Consider the following 18,640-nt stretch of genomic DNA (forward strand, 5'->3'; position numbering starts at 1 on the left):
TATGGGGCAGGGAATTATCTCAGGAGATTTAGTATATTACACATACAGAGGAAATCACACTCACACATACAGAAATGCACAAAAATAACAGATCGAGGTTATTTATGATCAGAACTGACATATTACATCCCAATTATCTTGTGCAGCAAAAATCACGCATTTTCAATTTACATTGAAAATACAACTTTTAAATCCCTGTACATAAAATATACTTTCAACTCAACTTCCTTATACCTTCTGCATACATGTGCTGTGACACCACAATTCACTTATCATGATCGGTTATCCAGCCTTCACTTTCCACTTTCTCAAACCACCTAGATCCTTTCTCAATCCACCTATATCTGCCTGATTGACTGTAAAATTTCTCCTAAGCTGACAGCACCTCCCTCTGGAATTTGTTATCTTTGAGAAGTACAAAGAGCCATTAACTCTTTCTAGTAATAGAACTGCACAACAGATTTCAACCATAGTATAACCTTAATATGCTTTCAAACACTAATCCTCACTACATAAACATTTATTCATTTGTACAGACTTTAAAGCATGCTTTTGCATGTAGAAACTCTTTGACGCGTTTGTCCACCATCAGTCACCCCATGTTGCCGACGATCCTCAGAACACAACCCATGTCCAACTTACTTATATTCATCAAGCATCATTTTATCCAAAACTCTCCTCCAAATATTTGCCATTTCACTTCACAACATCCAAACAACATTCTGGATTCATGCAGGCTCTTGTCAACATCTTCCCACATCCCTTCACTGCTGTTTTACCTTCCCTCTCTTCAACCAACTGCTTAGCAGTCTTGCAGGTACCACTCCGGTCCCCCTTCATCGTGCATTGCCCGTAATTCACCCGTTTGATCCCTACACCTTTGAACAAGTCAAACTGGTTCACATGTAGACCACTGAGGACTTCTCCCCAGAGATCCCAGTCCTTTTGGACTTAAATCAGACAGAAAGCGTATCGGGTTACTGGCAAAATACACAAAAACCTTACTACGATTCCCTCATAGTGATACAAAAGACGGGCTAATTGGTTCCCTTTTTTTTGCTGGTCAGTTACAGTTTTTCACATTAACAAAGCGATGAAAGCAACAAACAGGATGGCCAATATGACTATGCCAGCAATTTCCACAGCTTCCTATAATAGGAATAGTCAGGTTGGGGGACGAGCCTTTCAAACAACAACTTATCTCCCTTCATGACACGATCACACTACAAACACAACGGTAACACCATTCCACAATTTGACAATCATATATACTTCAAAACAATCAAATAAACATACATTTACACAAGCAGCAGCAAGAGTATACCTCGGACGGTTTCTTGGACAAGGCACAAGCACAACGGTCTGCCCTTCTCTGCCCACTGGCCTGCAGTCACTCCATAGGGAGGGGCAGATAGAAGTCTAAGAATAAGCTTACCTGTGGATCCAATTGATGTCAGTCCCAATGAATGAGCAAGTGTACAGTGGATAAAAATAATTATTCTACCTCATCCCGGGTTTTTGGCACCAAGTTTTGGTAGCGCAATGGAGCGCTCCAGGTATATTCTTGTGTTCCAAATTCAAAATGTACGCACGCAAAACGCAGAGAAGAGAACCCATTGATATCAATTGGATCATTCACATGTTTTTTATTCGCAGGTGCATTTCTCTCGTGTGCAATAAATATAGAACCTGATCTATTTACAGTGCATTTGTGCATCAATGGTCCCCGTAGAAATCTATGAGGGTGCACAATTCCAATTGGTAAAGGGTAGAGATGAGCGAGCACCAAAATGCTCGGGTGCTCGTTGCTCGAGAGCTTGTTTCGAGTAATGAACCCCATTGAAGTCAATGGGCGACTCGAGCATTTTTGTATGGGACCAATGCTCAGCATAAGTGATGACTTGTCAAACACCAGAAAACATCAGAAAGTCATGGAAACACCACAGAAACGGATAGGGAAGGGCAGGGGCAGCATGCATGGCTGCATCTGAGGCTCCCAGATCCCATTATTAAGCCAAAATGGGGGCAAGAGTCTAGTGTCACCCCCCCCCCCCCCCTAACAATTTACTGCGGACAAACCCTCATTAGCAAGGCACACACGCTGGCACATCTTAGCTAAGCAGCACACTTCCTGCAACCAAGGACAATCACTGCCTGCGGGTGACACCGCTGCCTCTTCTCCTGGGTTTCATGCTGGCATTGCTCTCCAACAACCCCGCACGACCCTGCATCCACAGCGCACACAAAAGTTTCCCTGCGCAGCATTCAGCTGCCCTCATGCCACACGTTCGCTTCATAGCCACCCCACCCTCATGCCTATTTATAAGTGCATATTGGATGAGGAGGCTCGGTCCCAGCCTCCACCTTGTGTGACCCAAGGTGCCGCGAGTTACATAGCAACGGGAAATCCATGTATCCCCACACAATTCATTCTGTGTAGGTTATAGATAGCTTAACACCGCAATGGGAAGTCTTTGAGTTCCTTGGGCTCCCAGGTCCCACTATTAAGCCAATTAGGGGCAAGGGTCTGGCGTCACCCCCCTAACACTTTACTTCAGACAAACCCTCATTAGCAAGGCACACGTGCTGGAACATCTTAGCTAAGCACCACACTACCTCCAACCAAGGACAATCACTGCCTGCGGGTGCCACCGCTGCCTATTCTCCTGGGTTACATGCTGGCATTGCTGTCCAACCCCTCCCCCCCCGCACGACCCTGCATCCACAGCGCACACAAAAGTTTTCCTGCCCAGCGTTCAGCTGCCCTCATGCCACACGCTGGCTTCATAGCCACACCACCCTCATGTCTATTTATAAGTGCGTACTGGATGAGGAGGAACCGGAAGCACACACTGCAGAGGGTTGGCAGGGCCATGTAGCGACCTTCTTTTAAAGTGTGGGCAATAGCCCACAATGCGGTTGAGAATTGATGATAAATTGACGTACGATCATCATTCCAATCCTGTGCCACCTCCGTCACAAAATGACATAAGCGGGCCCCTGGAACCCAAGGAAGTATTACACATAAAGATATCAGAGCGCCCAAACATGGCATACCCCGCCAAAGACCTCGGCCCACATTTCTACCCTAGTCAGTCAGTCAGTGTATTTGTGCCAGACAGGTAAAACACCGCAATGGGAAGTCTTTGTGCACCCACAGCATAGGTGGGTCCAAGGAACTTAAAGATGGTATCACACACAAAGAAAATCAGAGCGCCCAAACATGGCAGAGTTTCACCCCGCCAAGGACTCCGGCCCACATTTCTACCCTAGTCAGTGTATTTGTGCCAGACAGGTGTGATTGTTCCCAGCAAGAGAAACCACGTAATCTTGTAGATATGATACCTTTTAATGGCTAACAAAAACACATGATGTAATAGTGAGCTTGCGAACCTCTCTGGCTCTTTGTCAGACTAAAAATGGAATAGATCTGAAGAGGCATGGATATTTATACACACTTATAACATACATACTTATGACAAGGCACAGACATGGATGGGATTGGTTCGCACTTAAAAGGAATTCTGCAACGGAAAACAAACTTTTTTGTCTAGGCACTGGTAGCGGAGTGAAAGTTTTATGGTCCCTGAATTACTGTTGGGGGGGGGGGGGGTCAGGCCAGGAATGCTACAAGAGGTACACAAACATTTTTAACCAGACACTGATAAGCGATTATAAATTTATGGTCCCTGAATTACTGTTGATGAGGGTCTTATCTGTGCAATAAATGTCTCACACTTCCCATTCACGCATAAATCCTGGGGAATAATTTAACCCAGTATTCAGTGTGTCGAAAGTTATCAATTTATATTCCCAAATTCTTCTGTGGTTTTGCGACTTGAAACCACCCTTCAATATCAAAACTCTCATATCTCCTATGTCATGCCCATGGTTAGAGAAGTGCTCGGCCACAGGTAATTCCCTTTTTCGGTGTTCAATCGTGTGGCGATGGGATCTCATCCTGGCTTTCAGTTTCTGTCCTGTTTCCCCAACATAAAGACCCCCAACAGGACATTTACTGCACATGATCAGGTACACCACATTGGACGAGGAACATGTAAATGTCCCTGGGATCTTATAGTCTTGCTGTGTGTTGGGGATCCGTATCCTGTCCGCAGTCAGTACATGTGAGCAGGTCTTACAGCTCCTTACATTACAGGGATAAGTTCCTTTTTGTATGTCAGAGGGCAATGCACTCCTGATTATAAAGTTTCTCAAGTTAGGAGGTTGCCTGTAACACAGAAGCGGAGGGTCCGGGAATATGGTTTTCAGACGGTCATCCTTGTGTAGGTATGGTGGAGTTTTCTTGCGGTTTTCCTTAGTATCTCTAGTTGCGGATTGTAGGTCACTACTAGAGGCACACGATTGTTTCTTTCCTTCTCCTTCTATTGGAGTAGTTGATTTCTGGGTATCCTGGTGGCTTTGGTGATTTGTCATCAATTGAGATGGGATGGTAGCCCTGATTTATAAATGTCCTTTTAAGATGGTACAAATGTTCCTCTCTGTCTGTTGGGTTGGAGCAGATCCGGTTGTATCTGATGGGTTAATCCCCTGTAGCCTTCTAAGTCTCCTCACTCACCTCCTATGTGTCTCCACACACCTTCTAGGACAATGCGGTGCTCTCCGGACCCAGGTTACACAAGTATGCATCCAGATCACTATATAAAGAGGTGTGTGTGCGCGTGTATAATAAATATATAGTGATATGAAGCATGCAGCTGTAACTTGGTTATCTGCTGTATATATTTATATAAGTACAGCTGGTATACGTTATACTGTAGAACTTACACCAATATATATAATTTATTCAGCACATACCTTGCTTACACCGGATGGTTCGTTCTCCTCTTCAGCTATCAGTTACCACGGGCTGGACTAATCACAAGGCCAGCAGTGCACTAACAGACCGCAGTTATTACAAACCATTACTGGGGTCTCTCAGCAGAAGGCAGGACCGCACACTCGGGAGTCTGCAGCGTGAAATTAGCTGCCGGCTGTCCCAGGTATCAACCCCTCCCCACAATCACTGATACCACTTCTTTCTATTTCCAATCACAGTGATAATACCCCAGGAGTTGATTCCAAAATCAGACAACCCCCAACTCATCATCCGGTAGAAGAAAGATCCTACTTGTTACTACTGATACAGAAAAGGAAGCAGCTTGTTACCCACCTCTCTACCCTCCACATTATTATATTAATGAATTGTGTCATTTTAGATATTTCTTTCTATTCTTTTATGTTTAGTCAGTCCATAACATTTGTTTCAGACATCTTGTCATTTATTTCAGGTTTTAGATTTGATTTTATTTAAACATTTTTATACATATTGCTACATATTCATTTCTTTTAGCTTACATCGATGCTTTTCGCTACACATTGCTATAGATTTTTTGTTCAACTTTTTACCCTGTTCTTAAACTGTATTTATTATTACATTTGTTCGGAGGCAGTTGCGGAAGAGCATCAGAAATCTTTTTAGCTACATATTGCAACTTACATTGAATACAGAACTGGCTAAAATAATAATGATGGGAAGAAAACCAAAGGCTGTAGAATATTTATTTATACCTGCTATTATCAACTATATTGGAGTTCTGTGAACTTAGGCTGGCTGCACACAAATGAGACAGATTCCGTATGTGGGTTTCCGCAGCGGAATACAGCTGTGACTCCTCCCCCCGCATCTGCAAAATGTTAATTGTGGATGACCATGACGGCTTTCTTAAATGTTTGATTTTCCAGCGCTGTTGCGAGGCGATGATGTGGGTACCAGCGACCCATCTTCAATGTCAATTGCAGACGGGTTATGGGTCGTGCCTCCATTGACTTCAATGCAGGCCGTCCGTGTGGAGTCCACAGCAAAATAGAGTATGCTGCAATTTTACCTCCAGTCGCGAAAAACACAGTTCATATCCGCAAGTGCAAGGAAAAAGCGAAAGTACATATCTTTTGTGTGCAATTGGCTGCGAATCCTCTGTGTGGACTTCACAATAGGGATCAGTTTGTGTAAAGTCGCCCTTCAGTTGAGATCTGCCACGTTTAACAAACCCTCCTTCCTCTACTCATGATCTATACCAGTGTTCCCCAACTCCAGTCCTCAGGGACCGCCAACAGGCCATGTTTTCAGGATTTCCTCGGTATTGCACAGGGATGTAATTATTGTCGGTGCCTTAGACATTGCCACAGGGGTTCTTACTATAGGATATCCTGAAAACATGCCCTGTTGGCGGTCCCTGAGGACTGGAGTTGGGGACCCCTGATCTATACATACTACCAGTCTGTTTACCAAATCACACTAACTATATAAACTAATAGATACAGCGATTCTTCACAAACCACAAGCACATGTTCTGTTTTGTTCTTTTTATGCATATTTTTCCTTTCGCTCATTATTTCTTTTACTCCGTTTGTTCTACTTTCTTAATTATTGTACTTAGCACTTTGCCCATCCGTTTCTGAGGAAGGGGCAGCATCCCTGAAACACATCAATACTGGCTGCTTAAATTAAATAAAGAAGATTCGAGTTAATTCCAATGTTTCAAAAATGTTCTTGATGAAAAGAGTTGTGCCTTCAGTCCTCAAATATTAATCACAAGGAAATCATTTCCAGCGTTGGTATAAAATGTCAGACAGGATCAAAACTTGCGGTGTACAACCCTATAAGACCAACCGCCTACGTCTTTCAGCTCTTAATCATAACATGTCAGATTTGAAGTGAGCCAACAGTTTTATATGTATGCTTCTGGGTAAAACATTTCCCACATTCTGAACAAGAAACCGGTTTCATTCTTGTGTGAATTCTCTGATGCTGAACTAGATTTGATTTCTCTGCAAAATATTTCCCACATTCCAGACTTAAAATGGCTTCTCTGCTGTGTGAATTCTCACATGTTTAAGAAGGACTGCTTTCTGAGTAAAACATTTCTCACATTTAGAACAAGAAAACGGCTTCTCCCCTGTGTGAGTTCTCTGATGCAGAATTAGATTTGATTTCACTGTAAAACATTTCCCACATTCTGAACAAGAAAATGGCTTCTCTCCTGTGTGAATTCTGAAATGCTGAACTAACCTTGATTTCACTGTAAAACATTTCCCACATTCTGAACAAGAAAACGGCTTCTCTCCTGTGTGAATTCTCTGATGCTGAACTAATCTTAATTTCACTGTAAAACATTTCCCACATTCTGAACAAGAAAATGGCTTCTCTCCTGTGTGAATTCTCATATGTTTAACAAGGGCTGCTTTCTGAGTAAAACATTTCCCACATTCTGAACACAAAAACGGTTTCTCCCCTGAGTGAATTCTCTGATGTGTAACAAGGGCTGCTTTCCAAGTAAAACATTTTCCACATTTTGAACAAGAAAACGGCTTCTCTCCAGTGTGAACTCGCTGATGCCGAACAAAAAATGATTTCTCTGTAAAACATTTCCCACATTCTGAACATGAATATGGTTTCTCTCCTGTGTGAATTCTCTGATGTGTTACGAGAGCTGATTTGACTGTAAAACATTTTCCACATATTGGACATGAATACGGCTTCTCTCCGGTGTGAGTTCTCTGATGTGTAACCAGGCCTTTTTTATCTGCAAAACATTTCCCACATTCTGAACAAGAAAATGGCTTTTCTCCTGTGTGACTTCTCTGATGATTAACAAGGTCTGATTTCGCTGCAAAGCATCTCCCACATTCTGGACATGAAAATGGCTTCTCCCCTGTGTGACTTCTCTGATGTCTTCCAAGGTCTGATTTCTGAGTAAAACATTTCCCACATTCTGAACAAGAAAATGGTTTCTCTCCTGTATGATGTCTTTGATGTCTAGCAAGATCTGATTTCTGAATAAAACATTTCCCACATTCTGAACATGAATATGGCTTCCCCACTGTTTGAGCTCCTTGATGTTCTCCCCTTCTGTGACATTTACTCCGCTTATCAGTTTGTGATGACTCAAAAGATGAGACCTGTATAGGAGGATCAGATGATGGATCTTTGCTGTGAAGGGCTGAGGGGATAACTGGGATAATGGCAGGTTCTTCATATGTATCTTGTGTGATACCACAATCCTCTGCTTTACAGTCTGCAGATATCAGACGTCCCTCTGAGCTCCCGATACAGTCATCTGCCAAGAATAAAGTAGATTATTCTTTAATACTACAAACCTTATAAATGATACTGATATTTTATAACATCTCTATACAATTAACAAGTCATGTAGCAAAATGTAATCATCATCTAATGGTGCTTTTACACAGGATGACAGTCAGAGTAATCACTCAAAAGAGCAACACAGGTCCTGACAGAGCAAGTGAGTGAGAATCGCTCAACTGTTGAAGTTGCTTGGTTTGCAGCTCACTTAAAGGGGTTGTCCCGCGGCAGCAAGTGGGGTTATACACTTCTGTATGGCCATATTAATGCACTTTGTAATATACATCGTGCATTAAATATGAGCCATACAGAAGTTATTCACTTACCTGTTCCGTTGCTAGCGTCCTCGTCGCCATGGTGCCGTCTAACTTCAGCGTCTAATCTCCCGATTAGACGCGCTTGCGCAGAAGGGTCTTCTCCTTTCTCTTCGGTCTCGGCACGAGCGGCGTTCTGGCTCCGCCCCCTTCTGCGCGTCATCACGTAGCTCCGCCCCGTCACGTGTGCCGATTCCAGCCAATCAGGAGGCTGGAATCGGCAATGGACCGCACAGAGCCCACGGTGCACCATGGGAGAAGACCTGCGGTGCATCGTGGGTGAAGATCCCGGCGGCCATCTTGGCTGCAAAGAAGAAAGAAGCTGCAGAGACGGGATTCGGGTAAGTAAAATTATTTTTTTTTATCATGTCCCTTGGGTTTGTCCCGCGCTGAACGGGGGGTCTATGAAAAAACAAAACAAAAACGTTTCGGCGCGGGACAACCCCTTTAACCACCAAATGATTGGCAGTGCAGAAAACATCACCAAAAACTACAGATGTGAATCGGGACTTACAAGTAACTAATTCTGGTTTTCATCAATAACATGGGGGTCCTGGGGGGTCTGAAAAAGGGTCATGAAAAGTAATTTGCAGCAGAGTCCCCCACAAGCCCCGGGCTCCTGTCCCCGGTAGATCTCCGAGCCCAAGCTACAGGAATAGTATATTCCATACAGATGGAGTTCGGCCATTTTTGCACCAACATTAGTTTGTTTTTCCATAAAAAACTCATAAAATCTCCCATGAAGCCGGATGTCAGTAACACACGGTGTGCAGCAAATACAGAACTGCTGAGCTATAAAACAACTTGGTACATACAAGAATATGTATGTTGGCACGTCAGACCAGGACTAGGTTGGGGCACATAGGCATGTGCCACTTGGCTGGACCCCCCTGCACATGTTTACATCCACCCAGAGGCGTAACTTGAAGCTCCCGGGCCTCGATGCAAAACTTGTAACAGGGCCCCCAACTATAATGCTTTACTCATAGTACTGGGTTCCCTATATGGAGAAGAGAGGCCTTATGGGCCCCCTAAGGCTCCTGGGCCCGGGTGCAACCACATCCCCTGCATCCTCTATAGTTAAGCCCCTGCATACACCTAGTTTGCCCCACTCTTAACAGTAAGGCGGCTCCTGCCACAACTAGTGCTGACAGTCTTACTCAAGGTATTGCTTTGTCCCGCTCTCTCTCATAGGCTGACAGAGTGACCTTACTCACTCCCCAGCTCCAGCATTCACTGTAGTCTGAGCGACTGCTCTGGGGAAAGAAGTAAAGTTATACTGTGAGCCTGCGAGAAAAAGTGCACAATGAAGAATAATGGGTGCTGTTGGGGTACAGTGGAGGATGATGAGGGCAACGAAAGATGATAGGGACTGTTGGGGGGGCAGCAGAGGATGACGGGGGGCTACTTGCCGTACAGCGGGAGGATGACAGGGGGGGGGCTCTTTGCCGTACAGGGGGGCGCTGCTTGCTGTACAGCGGTAGGATGACAGGGGGGGGCTGCTTGCCGGACTGCGAAGGATGCCCGGCGCTCTTTGGAGGACCGCGGAGGATGCCCGGCGCTCTTTGGAGGGGGAAAGAAATTAGATTATGCTGTGAGCTTGTGGAGAGAGAATGCACACTAGAGGATGATGGGGCAATGTAAGATGATGGATGCTGTTTGGGGAACAATGGAGGATAATGGGGGCTATTTGGAGGATGATAGGGACTGTTTGCAAGGCCTTGGAGGATGATGGGGGTTGCTTGGGGGACATGGGAGGATGATGGAGCCATTTGGAGATGGACATGTATGATATGGAGTGATATTTTTTGGTGTTTAAAGTTTGCTTAGGGGCCCATAGAACCCTAGTTATGCCACGGATTGGGGGCACAAAGGGAGGTCACAATACTAATGAGGCCACAGAGTGAAGGTCACATTACTAATTGGGGCCAATGGGCGAGTCCCATTACCCACTGGGTTTTGAAGATAATCATCCTGCGGTAAAGTATGCAGAAAATGAATGAGCGGACAACAATCGTTCAGTTTTTAAGTATGCTTAAACTGAACGACTGAACGATACATTGTTCAGGTAAACAGCAGCTGTTCAGTATTGTACGGCCACTATTTATAGTGAATAGAGAGGAGTGGGGGGGAAGAGCAGGGAGAGAACTCTTTTCCAGCTGCTCGCTTCCATGCTTACCGCGCTGCGAGCGAGCCCGTGATTCTTGCTCCTGTGTAAAAGCACGGATCGAGGATACATAGAGACAAGTGTATAGCATTGCTTGCCCGACACTCGTCCCATGTAAATAGGCCTTAACTAGGGCCACTATAACACAAAGTGACACCACAACTGGGGGCCCTGTTACTTAGTGGGATCACAGTGGGCATATTATTGGGGAGTTCATTAGCAGTTGCAGCAGCAGCATGATGGGGAGAGAGCTGAAGCAAGTTTTGGCTGGAAGAAATCTTAGTGGCAGTCTAGGCCCACAGAGAAGAAAATCCCCATGGGTTATTTGTACGCCCCCGCTTCTACTCACAGCCTGCTTACTTCATAGTTCCCTGTCATGTGCCTAGTCCTGGTCAGTCGATCTATAGTCATCCTGGGACATATCTGTAAAATTCAGCCTCAGTTCTGGTATTGCATCCATGTACGAAGCTTTATTATGGTACTGCAATTATGTTATGACCTTGACTCCACTGCATGTGTGTATTGAGCTTGATTCTGGCACTGTATTTATGCATTGAGCTTGACTCTGGTGCTGTATGTATGAATTAAAGTTGGTTGTAGGGCTATACTCCATGTTAAATAGATAACTAAGGATGCAAGGACACATTGTGGCCGGTCACACACAACCAGACCGTGCCCACCGACTGCGGCCAGTCACCATTTAATTATGCCAGTATTTTGTGTGGCCAATTGTACTGTGTGTTTCTACTCTTAGGGTGCGATCACACATGGCAGATTTTGCTGCAACTCCACATAAAAATCCACATGGCGGTGGATTTTGACACAGATCTATAGCTGATTTCAACCTTTCAATTAAAAGAGTGAAGTTTGAATCAGATCCACACCAAAATACACATTAGTAGTGAAAAAAAAACAAAAACACTTTGTTGTGGTCTTTACCCACTACGAGTGAACACATCCTTATGTCGGGCCGCTACTCATGGGCCTGTGATATATTCCTGCCTCACAGGCTAAAATCTCCCAGCCCGGCCCTGACCATTAGGGTGAATACCCACTTACATTTTTCTTGCACGTTTTTTTCAATGGGACTTTCTAATGTTAAACGCATCGCAAAAAACAAAACAAAACAAAAAAAAAAAAACAGCACCAACTTGTGATGCATTTTTAACATTAGAAAGTCCTATTGACAATCGCGTTAAAAAAACAGCGATATCGCGTGAAAAAAAAACGCGCAAGTAAAACGCAAGTGGGTCTTCACCCTTAGGGCTCATGTCCACGGGCAAAAGAAGAATTAAAATCCGCAGCGGATTTTAACTCTTCTCCTGCCCGCGGATCCGCGCCCCATAGGGATGCATTGACCACCCGCGGGGTAGATAAATACCCGCGGATGGTCAATAAGTGATTTTAAAAAAATGGAGCATGAAAAAATCTGGACCATGCTCCATTTTCATGCGGGTCTCCCGCGGGGACGGCTCCCGCGGGCTTCTATTGAAGCCTATGGAAGCTGTCCGGATCCGCGGGAGACCAAAATCAGATTTTACTCACCAGCTCTGTTTCTTCTCTTCGCCGCGGCGTCATCTTCTCTCAGTCGTGGCCGGATCATTTTTCTTCGGGCCGGCGCATGCGCAGGGCACGTCACCGACGTCATCCTGCGCATCCGCCGGGCCGAAGAAAGAAGATCCGGCCGCGACGCAGAGAAGATGACGCCGCAGCAAAGGTAGTATCCGGAGCGTGCGGGAGGTGAGTTAATTCTGATTTATTATTATTTTCAGCCCTCATGTCCGCGGGGCAGGAGGGACCCGCTGCAGATTCTACATGGAGAATCCGTAGCGGGCCTGATTTTCCCCGTGGACATGAGGCCTAAGGGCTCCTTTCCACTGGCGAGGTAATCACACGTTTTCAGTGTGATGTAAGAGTGCGAGCTCTCGCAGGAAAGTCCCACGCATGTTGTTCTATGACAGCCTCTCCACTAGCGATGTTTAAGGGCAAGCTGCAATGCGAGGATTAACAATCGCAGCAGGAGGATTGTTTCAGCGTTTTGCATTTTTCTGTCGCCCATACAGTGCAATGGAAAAACAGATTCTCGCATCGCAACGCAAAAGCTTGCAATTTTGCAGCGTTGCGATGCGATTTTTAAGATTGCGATTTTCTCACTGCAATATTGCTACCGCCAGTGGAAAGGAGCCCTAAGGCCTCATGTCCACGGGGAAAATCAGGCCCGCTACGGATTCTCCATGGTGAATCCGCAGCGGGTCCCTCCTGCCCCGCGGACATGAGGGCTGAAAATAACAATTACTCACCTCTAGGCATGCTCCGGATCTTCCCTTCTTTGCGGCTTGATCTTCTCTCCGTCGCAGCATGATCTTCTTTCTTCGGCCCGGCGGATGTGCTCGGCATGCCGGATGCATGCCACGTGCATGCGCCGGGCACATCCGCCATCCCCAAGAAAGAAGATCCAGCCGCGACGGAGAGAAAATCAAGCTGCGAAGAAGGGAAGATCTGGAGCGTCCGGAGCAGGCGAGTTTAATTCTGGTGCGGGTCTCCCGCGGATCCGGACGGCTTCCATAGGGTTCAATAGAAGCCTGCGGGAGCCCCGCACTAAAATGAAGCATGTCCGGATTTTTTCCTGCACGCGGGACCCGCGCCTGCAGGGAAAAATGACATCCGCAGGTATTTAACTACCTGCGGGTGTCTAATGCATCCCTATGGGGCGCGGATCCGTGTGCAGGAAAAAGCTGCGGATTGTAAATGTTAATTTTCCCGTGGACATGAGGCCTAAGGGCTCACACCCACTAGCGGTTTTTTTAACGCTGAGATATCTCTGCGGTTTTTTTTTTAAGGCAAATGTCAATGGAACTTTCTAATGTTAAAAACGCATCGCACAAAAATTGCAAGTTTGTGCTTCTGTGATTTTTGTGCGATGCGTTTTTAACATTAGAAAGTCCCATTACAATCGCGTGAAAAAACGCAGCAATATCTCAGCATTAAAAAAACGCTAGTGGAAAGGCGCCCTTAGGCCGGCTTCACACGAGCGTGACGGGCTCCGCTGCGGAATATTCCGCAGTGAAGCCCGTCACGGCGCCCCCCAGAGACCCCATACTTACCAGCGGAAGATAGCGTGAAGACGCTTCCCCGCCCACCACCGTCGCGTCATGTGACACGCCCACCGCGTCACACGACGCGGCCGGCCGTGTCACGTGACGCGCCGGCCGCGTCATATGACGCAGCGGCGGTAGGCGGGGAAGCGTTTTCACGCTATCTTCCGCTGTGTTACAGCGGGAGATAGCGTGAACGGACGGCTTCCATTGACTGCAATGGAAGCCGTCAGCGCGTACAGCCTGTCCTCACCCGCAGCAAATAGAGCATGCTGCGGGTGAGGACGGGAGAAATCGCGGTGCGTAATTCCGCGGTGGAATTACGCATCGTGAGCATTGTGCTATTAGGTTCAATAGAACCTAATAGCAGGGGGCCACGCAGCGGATTTTTGCCGCGAATTTACGCGGCGTAAATCCGTTCGTGGGAAGGAGGCCTTACACAGAGCTGCCATGAGATATATTGGGCTCCCATATAATGAGATTAATGAGCCCCAGGGGACGGGTGGTGTAGGAGTCTTTAGTAGGAGATGGTGAGCAGAACGGCCAGCGGAGAGCAGAGTAACCATCATTGACCACTGGGGGGCTCCTTAAAGGGATCCACCCCCGAGATATAATTCCTACTGCTAGTGTGCAGAGTGCTGGCGATCACTGACTTGGCTCAGGACATATTGATATCTTTATATCAATAGCCAGCGGTCGGCGGGGGCTTCTGTAACCATTTGTCCTGCCTGATGGCGGTCCGGCCACTAGACTCTTTGTAAGGTCTCTGCACTTCCTTTCTGCTTCTGTCCAGCGCTGAGAGGGTTAACCAGGTCTTTCCTCTCAGTTCACCTGTGGGGTTAATTAGGTATTACTCCCCTATTTAAGGTAAGATGATGTACTTCCGGGTTGCCTTTGAATTGTTCTTTGTCCCTCCCTGATAATCAGCCTCACTGGTAATTCTGTCTGTCAGTACTGCCTGCTCACTAAGTTCGGTCTTGCAGCCTCACTGCAGTTCTGTCAATTTCATGTCAGTTTGTCTCCGCTCTGCCCTGCATCTGTCTGTGTGCCAGCCCCATCTGATTCTGTGTATCTCCCCCTTCAGGGATAGTCAGGCCTGAGATTCCAGCGCAGGGCTGCCTTTATCGAGGCGATCACTCAGCTTATAGGTAGGGACCTGCCATCTTCCCTGCAGCCAAGGGTCAGTCTCCCTTCCGGTGTTCTGAGTTCTGTCTATGTCTTCCCACTCCTGTATCTGGGTTGGTTTTGTATTCCTGTCTATAGTCTGCCTATCTGAGGAGTCAGCTACCACCTACTCCAGGACTGTCTTCAGCCTTGGTGGGTTGGTCCAGTTGATCCACTAAATCTGTATATAAAAAAATAAATCTGTAACACTCTTCCTGATTCTGAACAAACTCTTTGGAGCCATTAGAAAACACATCTGTAAGCCGTTACTTTATCTCCAACCCCCTTATAATCGGCTCAGACGTTATATTAGGATGGAACTACTCGGAATCTGTTTTCCAATTGTGCCCATTTATGGCAACTGGAAGAGTATTACGGTGAGATCACACACTGCGGGATTGTATAATCTACAGTACAATGTAAGGGAGTGGGATTCTAAGAAACCGCATTCACTCCCAGCTGAGAGATAAGGATGTGACACCTGAAATATGATTTATCTGGTCGGCCATATTCAGATGGCTGAGTGCGAGTTGTGTCCGAGAACTCCCATTGGACATCACATGGACACATACGGACTGTGTGCTGCCCCTGCTGGCAGGCAGTAGACATTGCATGTCTGATTCTGGTCCGGGAATCAAACCAGAATAGGACATGCTGGGAGCTTTTTCAGGTGAACCATATCAAAAACATGTTAATGTTAATAGCCTAATTGACTATTAAGGGTCTAAGTGCGGTCTATGTAATACATGAATAGCACTCAGATGGGAAACAGTGTCTGTCTGAATGGGATCTTCATGATGATCAGCACCTCGGTGTCTTCCTGCCAAGTCTCTGGTGAGCGACATCCCTGACACTCCAGCACTAGACTTCCATCCTCTAAAGAATCCTCTGTTCTTTGGGTCTATGTCTCCACATTCTGGATTCTGTTATCGGGGTCTTTGTCTCCATCTTCGGTATTGTGTTAGCGCACAGCAACTTGATGTAAGTCTAATAGGAATTAACAGTTGCTCAAACCCTTTTACATGTCCTGATCATCAGGCACGAACATTTGTACACCTGATCATCAGGTTATTAAAAGGAACATCCCTGAGCGGACATACTAGTGACACTCGCTTATCAGCTGATCGATGATTTTCAGCTTTACCTCCCTCCATATTACCGAGGAGATGACCAGCCGGCCTATGTGCATCAGCGGTCAGACTAAAGATCATTCGTTCTCATAGCAGCATTTCTTGTCCCATGTAAAACAAAAAGTAAACCAGCAGTGACTGACCTGCCTACCGATCAGCGCCGGTTACATCAGATCTAGAGTTGGTCAGTGTAAAAGGACCCTTTGTACCGGAGCTGGAAAACCATTTCTCCCTCATCAGTATAGACATCATATAATGAATAGTAGTTCCCGCTCACATAGGTGTGTTTCATGTCCGTGCCGTAAATGCCCATCATGTGTTATCACCTATAACGGTATCACATGTCATCCATATTTAGTTTATACTCCGGCTGAATGCGGGAATATCCAGCGGAAACTGACAGATCCCAGAGCTTATAAATCTACATAACTATCAGCAGCCGCTGACCGAGGAGAATCTGTGATTCTTCTCTGCTGTATTTAGTGGTTACTACTCACCTGGGCAGTTACCTGTAGGAATCTCCTCTTTACACCGCTGATCACCCCTCACATTTGTCTCTGTAGTCGTAATATTGGTCAGATCTTCATCCTGATACAAAAGCTATGAGACAAATATTGTAAAAGTCAGCAGACGGCTGGAGAAGTCGTGTGGAAGGTTTTACATGACCAGAAAAGGTCATTAATCATCATGATGACCAAAAATAACCTGACCGCAGCAGTTATCAGAGTCAAGTCAAAGTGGATCCCTTTTTAGGCTACAACTGCTCCTGAAAAGGATTCTGTCAGCAGGTTCATGAAGTTTGGCTTGGAGTTGAGCTCTGAGTCACGGCAGGGGCTGTGCTGGCTTTTTCCTCCCGCATCATGTAGACTGACCCCTCTCTCCCCTTTTGTGTATAGGTAGAGAGCCGTAACTCTGCTTGCTGGAGACAGGAAAAAGCCAACATGGTCCATCTCCGCGACTCAGAGCTCGTCAAAATCCTTGTTCTGAAGTATTCGGGTGAAATACAACAGGAAACAGGAAATTATGGGGAACATACTAAATAATGGCGCTAACCAGGGTATTAAGGAAAAAATTTGTGAAGGAGAGAGGAAGTGACAATAATTTTACTGAGCTAGCTAACACGTAGAAAAAGGTGACAGAGGATTAACAGATGTGGTTTTAATGACAACTGTGTGAGAATCCCGACCATATGCTGACAACACCTTTAACAATGCACCATATTGGACAAGCAAGCATCATTTACGGACTGTTAACCTCCTTATCAGTGTATATGTATGGCACATATTCTGACTGACATGACACCGAAATAGGAGACAGTAGAGCATTTCTCTGCCAGACTACCGATGGGGTATAATCATCATAATATTTCAGATCAGCGTCTGCTTGCTTCAGCTTACAGATTTTGGGAGCCACTGAGGGATGAGCTCATCATGGGACATTTAACATGTCGTATGGTAGTTCCCTCTTAATTGTTACGTATGGCTAACGGAGGAAAGCACAGAGGCACTGTGTTACAAATACGGAGTAGAGGAGCATATTTGAAGGACCTGTTGAGCGCCCACTCATGGGATGCTCTACTCCGTGGTTGGGGCTGTTACAAGCGGTGTTATACAAGCTGGAAGCTTTCCCAGTGTCTCTTATGTTTTAACCATTTCATGCAATTATGCTGTTAAACTATTAATAACTTGTATAATGTGTGTTTTCTCATATTCTATTCATATTGCTGCTAAGACACTCAGAGATGTATCTCCTGTAATAACAACTAAAATTTGAAGTGGTTTAAAGATTCTGATTCTTCTCTAATATCTTTTGCGAGATAGATAACATACAAAGTTATTTCAAAAGGTGGGACTATCACTTCTCAGACTTCTGTGAAGGGAGGGGGGAAGAGTGCAAATGACCTGGTGATATAATGGTCCAACTAGAAAATTAACCACCGTTTGCTTAGATTGAATAGACCGGGCTTTAGATTGAATTAATTGTGGCTTTAGCAGTATGCACACAATAGCAGAGCTGACTAATGCTTAATGTATATGATGAGACTGTCATTTCCATGTAAAAGATGTAATTTAATGCAGTATTAGCATAGGGGGAGATATTGCAGCATACAGAAGAAAAAGGCAAGTTATATGGGCAGATTGGAGGGGAGATGGTGCATAAAGATTGTTTATCAATAATGTCTCATGTCAATCATTTGAAAAATATTTGAGGGGTTTCTGAGAGACTCCATCGATGAGTACCTCAAGGAGATTAAGGGAATAACTCCTCACCAGCATGGATTCATGAAGGGTCGCTCATGTCAGACAAATCTGATCAGTTTCTACGATGAAGTACATTCTAGGCTGGACCTGGGAGAATCTATTGATCTTGTATATCTGGACTTCTCTAAAGCCTTTGACACCGTGCCACATAATAGGCTAATATACAAAATGAGGCAGCTCGGACTGGGCGAGAACGTGTGTAAGTGGGTAAAAAATTGGCTCAATGATAGAAAGCAGAGGGTGGTAATAAATGGTTCGTACTCTGATTGGACCACAGTCGCTAGCGGGGTGCCACAGGGTTCAGTATTGGGCCCCATTCTGTTCAATATATTTATCAATGGCCTGATAGAGGGGCTGCACAGC

General features: G+C 45.6%; 1 protein-coding gene across 1 annotated transcript in view; it reads right to left on the reverse strand.

Annotated features, from left to right (window-relative positions):
• The window catches only part of LOC136627320 (zinc finger protein 850-like), a 580,493-nt gene that overhangs the window by 261,672 nt on the left and 300,181 nt on the right, over positions 1 to 18,640 (reverse strand). The gene's annotated exons all lie outside the window — the stretch shown is intronic.

Source organism: Eleutherodactylus coqui, chromosome 5, assembly GCF_035609145.1.
Source record: "Eleutherodactylus coqui strain aEleCoq1 chromosome 5, aEleCoq1.hap1, whole genome shotgun sequence".
NCBI classification, from domain to species: domain Eukaryota; kingdom Metazoa; phylum Chordata; class Amphibia; order Anura; family Eleutherodactylidae; genus Eleutherodactylus; species Eleutherodactylus coqui.